Consider the following 6,531-nt stretch of genomic DNA (forward strand, 5'->3'; position numbering starts at 1 on the left):
TATGTAAGAATGTTTTTAAGAAGTTGACTCAGACATCTATTAAAAAAATAAATACGAGATCGGCCACAAGGTGGAGCCAGTACAGTAGCAGGCGCATCTTCCCAGTTGAAGAAAACGTTATGTGTTACTTTGTCTCCCTCGGTATTTCAGTAGTATCAGCATCTTTAAGAGGATTGTTCACTTTTCACAGTTACTGAGATCGCACTGGAGAAAACCAAAACCAGGTAGCTGGGGTGAAGAATTCATATACAAAGTAATCCATCCAACAAATGAAACTCTTGCATCTAATCTGATCAAGAAAGCTATAAATCAGTGATGCTTTTTTCCTGACACTGACCTAAGGTAGCCTTTGGACTCAGTTGCATTCTCCGTGGGTTTATAAAATTAAGTGACTTGAGGAAAAGAAAGAATCTAGTGGGGGGTGGGGGCAGGGGAGAAACGGGGCGGGGGGTTCTTTTAAATAGGTCTCTGGGGTGGCCTAGCATTTTTATTAGACTAATTACCATGTTATCTATTCACAGAAGTCCATTTTGTATATACTCTCTTAAAGGCAATGATTTTTCAAATCTAATTTGCATTTAAGCTACTCGAACAACTTTGCTGTAAGTTCCTAGTAAGTTATTGAAAGTGTTTTTACAACTCAAAAAATAAATTCAAATCAGCATCTCTGATGTATCTGAAATGCTATTTGCAATTCAGGGAAAGCAAAAGATTCATCAAAAGTGTATTTCCATCTCTATAAGTGTTCTCTGGGCTTTAAACTTCGCAAATCTGCTTGCTTAGAAAGAAAGATGAGAATAAGAAAGTATTCATGTTCTTGAAGTCAGAACATCAATTCTGAAATGCATTTGGGGATCCTAATGAAGAATCAAATTAGCACTTGGCAATTAGCCAAACAGATAGATATGATCATCAGGCTGTCAGAAAAGGTAAAGAACAGTCCTGTGTTTGACTATTGGAATCCACAGTTCAAGAAATCATTTGATAACTTGGAGGATGATCTGAGAAAAGATGTAGAAACAACTCATAAATTGAAAAATGTGTTTTATAAAAAGCTATACCCAAAAGGAGGTGTATACTAAGTTTTATTGTCTCTAGTCTTATGGATGAAGGAATAGAGAGCTGAAAGATAAAACCAAATACATTGAACGGAAAAATAGCATGCATATCTTTTATTGCTTAGAGTAATTAATGACTGGAACAACAAATTAATTTGTGAACTGAGACAGGATGCTCCAGGATGTTTTCCTGATGGTTGTCCTATGATTCTGTGCTTCTGCATTCTGGTTTAAATGATGAGTAATATAATGGCAAGTGACATGGCTTCTAACTCACAACAAGTTGCAGTGGTCCCTTTGATCCTATTTATCTGTGAAATTACAGTATGCTTGTGCTGGATGCCCTAATCTAGACAGGATATAAGATGAGAATGGAAGTGTAAGTTTAGGTTTTAAAATGAGAAACACACCTCATGGAGGAAGGAGAAAGAGAGAGACAGAGAGAGACAGAAAGAGAGAAAGAAAGAAACTAAACAAATCCTAAACAGAAAAAGCTTGAATCCCTGCCTTTAGCCAACTGTTCTGCATATATAGGCAAGCATATGCAGAATGTATTTATACAAAACATGTATCAACAGAAAATGAATTTCTAGTTTTCTACAGCTCACAAAACACAGGTTTAACTTCTCAGATATGTAATAGCTGCCTAATATAGCCAGAGTCTGGAGCTACATGAAGGAGATGACAATCCTACATAACGGTGGATTTTACAATATATATGTACATCAAAAAAGCTTCTATTATTCTTTTAATTCTACTACCTTTTCCTTTTGCCTTAGAGAAATGTAGCTTCTGGTTTCTTTATTGATAAATACAGACAATGCATGCTGACATCTGGATTTGTGCTTTAAACCACTATAGTCCTCATAAAGAGCAATTAGTTTGTATGTGTTGTTGTGCTGGTTTATTGTGTTGCCACTCTTATTTGCATGCTAAATTGAGATTCAAATGTTCCACTACACTGTATAATTTACTCACCAGGAGTGAATAGCTACAAAACTGATGATATGCCATTTCCAGTCTCATCATGATAAAGGGCTGTCTGATTCTTGTGTACAGTCCAGGCATATCTCACTGGAGGTACGACCTACCCCCCTCTGCTTTCAGAATCACCCACCCACTTTCAGAGGTTTGGAATAGTTCTGTCTTTTCAGATGTTGGATATGATCTAAAGTCCTCAGAGCAGCTTGGGATAGCTTATAATAACCGTTACTCTTTCAGAGATCAGGGGAATGATACAGAATCTCAGGGCTTTCCAACTTACTGAACTATGCAAGTAGCTGCTTGCAGTCCCTGCAGTCCTCCCGCTTTTGAGCAGTTCTGTTTTTGAGGACAGTCAGAACTTCATGAGTCCAGCATCCTTTTCTCTCCACTGCTTACCTAGTATGAGAAACAATTTTCAGGTGTAAATACGGCTGACACTTGTGATCACCCTTTTTTTACTGTGCTGCTATCAAATGGACAGAGGATGATTCTCTTTGTTGGTCTTACGCTTTTGTTTAAAAGTGTATATAACAATCAAATACTTACTCTTAATGGTTTCAAAAATCATGCCAAATGAAAAGATAGTAATTTCCTTGTTTGCCCTAAATATCTCCTTGCATACAGTACTAGACAAATAACTAAAATATGCGGTAACAAGAACCAGTATAATTTGTTTATGAACTAACAGTGAGCTGCTTTGCAATTAATGCATAATATTATCTTTTCATATTATGTAATCAGAAGTTTGTTCTACTTTTGTCTCTTCCCATAAGTTAACGCCACAAAGTACCAGCTAGTTAGTACCAGCTAGTTAGTACCAGCTAGCTTTTTGTTTGTTTCTTTCTTTCCCAATTTCATTTTAAAGACCAGCACCCTTTACAACATTCATTATATGTCAGCTATTCCTATATTATACTCCTTAACCTGGCTGCTGCCAAGAAGAAAATGCATATTCTTTTTCTTGGAGAACTTGGGAGAACACAGCGTTATAAATCTGAGTAACTGAGAAGAGCAAGCTTTTTTTCTTCTTTTTTTTTTTTTTTTTACCTAAAAAATGATTTTTTTCCTCTTTCTGTTGTCTTCTTTCAGCTAAAGCAAAGACCACAGATCTTGACAATTCTGAGACCAATTGATTTTTTTTTTTTTAATTGGTTAAATCTCCAAATGTTTGAGGAAAAAAGGAAGGAATGATCCTGAAATTCTTTCTCAGTTTAGAGGCCTTTAGTAATACTTCCTGCCTCTACTTGTCACATTTGGAGTTTGTCTAGTTTCCAGAATGGCTTATGGTTTCTAATAAAATTCACCTACCAGTTCTCTTTCTAACATGCTAATCCACAAAAACAATGACTGAGTTCCAGCTCTACAGCTCCTGCAACCCAGTGAATTCCAGCACTACAGACCATAACTTTGATTAGAATCCTTAATAAGAAACAGTAACACGTCCCTGCTTCTATTACAGAAAGATATTTAAACTGCAGTTTCTTGATGCAGAGCATGCAACAGAAGCATAGGCAAGAGTTGTCAGACTGTCAAAATCAGCACCATTAAAGTGCTGAGCATTATATTACTGATGATAATATGGTTGTGATATAATAAGGACACTACGCAGGATTTAGTAGTAGTAGTATGACATCTGCTTTGCTAATCAAGATCAAAGCTCAATTGTGAAAGGCAGACTTCACCCTAAGAGTTTATAGGCCAAACACCATAGAGATTGAGATTTAGATTAGATTGAAATTTCTCAATTTCTTCCATGCTTTTTAAGTTTTTTCACTATCCCAGTGGATTACACACAGTACTGTTAAGTACATCACGTTGTACCAGAGGTTCATTCGTATAAGCAACTTTAACCTGCTACCGAAGGCATTGAATACATCCTTGACATATCTTTATCTTAAAAAAGAGAGAAAGAGAGAGAAAGGGATGGTATTCTAACAGTGCAGCTTGTGTATTTGTTACTAGGGAAACAAATAGCAAAGAGAAAGAAACCCTCAGTGTCCTTGTCATTTGGATCTTTCAGTGGAGAAGCAGAGCTTGTGTTAAAACAATGGAAACATTGTTCTACTTTCAGGATCCTTTGCTGTCCTCACGGAATGACAGACACTTCTTTCTCCCCCTTGTCCATCTTGTCATCTCTGAAAAGGAGAACCACTTCTATGCTCAGGATTGGATTGCTGGTGGGGTTTTATTATGCCCCATGCAGAGTTTAAATCCTGTGCCTGTGTAACCTGTGCAGTTCCTAACACCTAAGCCAAGATCACAGCGCGTCTCTCGAGGTAAACAGAAGAGACACCAGGTATCTGCATCCACTCTGCAGAGAAACATGTACGGCAGCACAGGTGGTCCCAGGTCTGCACTCCTTTGAGTCAGTACTGAACCAGAGCAGAGCACCTGACCAGCAAGACCCCGGAGAGAGAAAGTTACTGCAGCATCTGTCACATCTCAGAACCAGGACCCTGAGCAGACAACAGTCACTGATGAGGACTGTGCGCATGTGGTATCAGGGCCTTTTGCGTTTGGGGGCTGGGTACTGCAACAGGAGCTTTGCCACCAGTTCAGCGAACCGGTGAGGTGCCAGTCACAGCTTATGTGGACTGACGCAGATGTGGGATAGGGAGCACTACCTGCAGAAATCAAAAATTTTTTTTTATTGTGACCTTCTGCTTGTCGCTTCATTGTACTCATTCCTAACAATAAAATAAAATAAAATAAAATAAAATAAAATAAAATAAAATAAAATAAAATAAAATAAAATAAAATAAAATAAAATAAAATAAAATAAAATAAAATAAAAGTTGAAGCTATGGTAAACATACTGTGGTATGTTTAGACAATGTTATGGAGCAGGCTGAGTGTGTAGGATATAGAATCAGCTGTACCAGGTCAAAACAGCTGTCAATCTGACTAAGGAGGAATGGACTAAAATCTCTCCTACAGGAGAGTAGTAACAGGCCCCTCAAAATGAAGTATAAGAAATAGCTTGTTAAAAATTTGTTGTTAAAAGTTGGCTATGGGATATTTTTAACTTTTTACTGTCTGAAACTGTTTATCAATAAGATTTATGTAGTCTCCACATTATATCATATCTAATGCAATTTCTCTGCTTGGTTACGCTACATCCCTGCCTCTTTCTCCGTTCCAGTTATTACCTTGTTGTATGCCTTTATCATACGCCTCATCTAACCCATCTGTGGCAACTGGATTAGGAAGCCTGAACTGGTGCTCCCTGAAGTGCAGCTAAATCAGACGGATTACCACCTTCCCCCCTCGTACAAGACTACAGCTACCAGAACTGGAGCTGGTGAGATGACAGGGAAATTGCAGTTAAAGCCCTACTGGCAACATTTCTGCAGATGTTTGTTTCCTGCTGTTTCACCAATACGGATTTCATTTTTATTGTGCAAGCATGACTTTTCGGTACTGGTCTTCAAGGATTTGCAGAATAAAATCAACTACTGCACAGTTTAATGATCGTAGCCAGTAATGGAATTGTAACAGCTCCTGTTTCTCTAATATTCTGCAAAGTACCAAAGCCCCTCAGGTCAAAATAAATAAAAAATGAAAATAAAAGATTTAAAGAAGAAAGATGTCAGTACTGACAAGAAGAGAAAGAGGTGAAGTTAGTTTTATTGATGCTGTGTTTATGTAGCACGACAGACGAGCCCTGCCTCAAGGTACAAAGTGTAAATGACAGCTTCGTCATGGACTTCGTCAGTTTGTGTCTCTGCAGGCTGAGCCTGAGTACACAGAAGAGTCCAGCCAAAATAAACTAGGGGCTAGCTTTTATTTACCTTTTATTTTTTATTTTTTTTTTAAAGGAAAGTGAGAGCAGTGCTAACAGACCTGGATGCTTCAAAACCGACTTGTTTGTGAATCGCCCTTCAGCGTTCAAATGTGTTTTTATGCCTCAAAACCTGTGCATTGTTTATCGGTAAGCGCTGAGCCCTTCCCCAAACTCCTTTTCCAGACACAAGCGCTGCAGCCCCTTCAGCTCGCACCCAGGCTGCAGCAAGGCGCTTTTCCTGACGCTTTTTCCCCGCAGCACCAAACTTTTCCAGACCGATGCCACCTCCTCGCCTTTTACCTTGTCCAGCAGCCGCCTGACAGACAGACCGCCTCCGTTTGGGACCCCGCAAAGCCCCCGGAGGACGCTCGGGGCTGCCCCAGCGGCGCTCCCCTCACGGCCCCCTCAGCGCCGCCGCCCGCCCCCCGCGCGCTTCCCGCCAGAGGGGGGTGAGGCACGAGGAGGGGGGGGGGGGTTGGGGGGGCGCTCGCCGCACGCGCCCAACGGCCGGCGGGTGGGGGCGGAGCCACGGGGCCCGCCCTCCGCGTTGGCCCCGCCCCTCCCTCCCCCACCAAGCCGCGAGGGGGGGGCGGAGCTCCGCGCTCCCCTCCCCGCCAATCAGGGGGCGGGGCGGGCGCGAGGGCGGGCGCGCGCGCGCGGTGATTGGCTGGCGGCGGCGGTGGGAGCGCGTTTAACGGCCGCTGC

General features: G+C 40.9%; 1 long non-coding RNA gene across 1 annotated transcript in view; it reads right to left on the reverse strand.

Annotated features, from left to right (window-relative positions):
• The window catches only part of LOC137841211 (uncharacterized), a 37,048-nt gene extending 30,686 nt beyond the window's left edge, over nt 1-6,362 (reverse strand). The window contains exons 1-2 of the long non-coding RNA XR_011088488.1: nt 6,127-6,362; nt 2,323-2,438 (exon numbers count right to left, since the gene is read on the reverse strand). This is a non-coding gene — a long non-coding RNA (uncharacterized lncRNA). The remainder of the gene's footprint in view (nt 1-2,322; nt 2,439-6,126) is intronic.
• Between the last annotated feature and the right edge of the window lie 169 nt (nt 6,363-6,531).

Source organism: Anas acuta, chromosome 17 (genome assembly GCF_963932015.1).
Source record: "Anas acuta chromosome 17, bAnaAcu1.1, whole genome shotgun sequence".
NCBI classification, from domain to species: domain Eukaryota; kingdom Metazoa; phylum Chordata; class Aves; order Anseriformes; family Anatidae; genus Anas; species Anas acuta.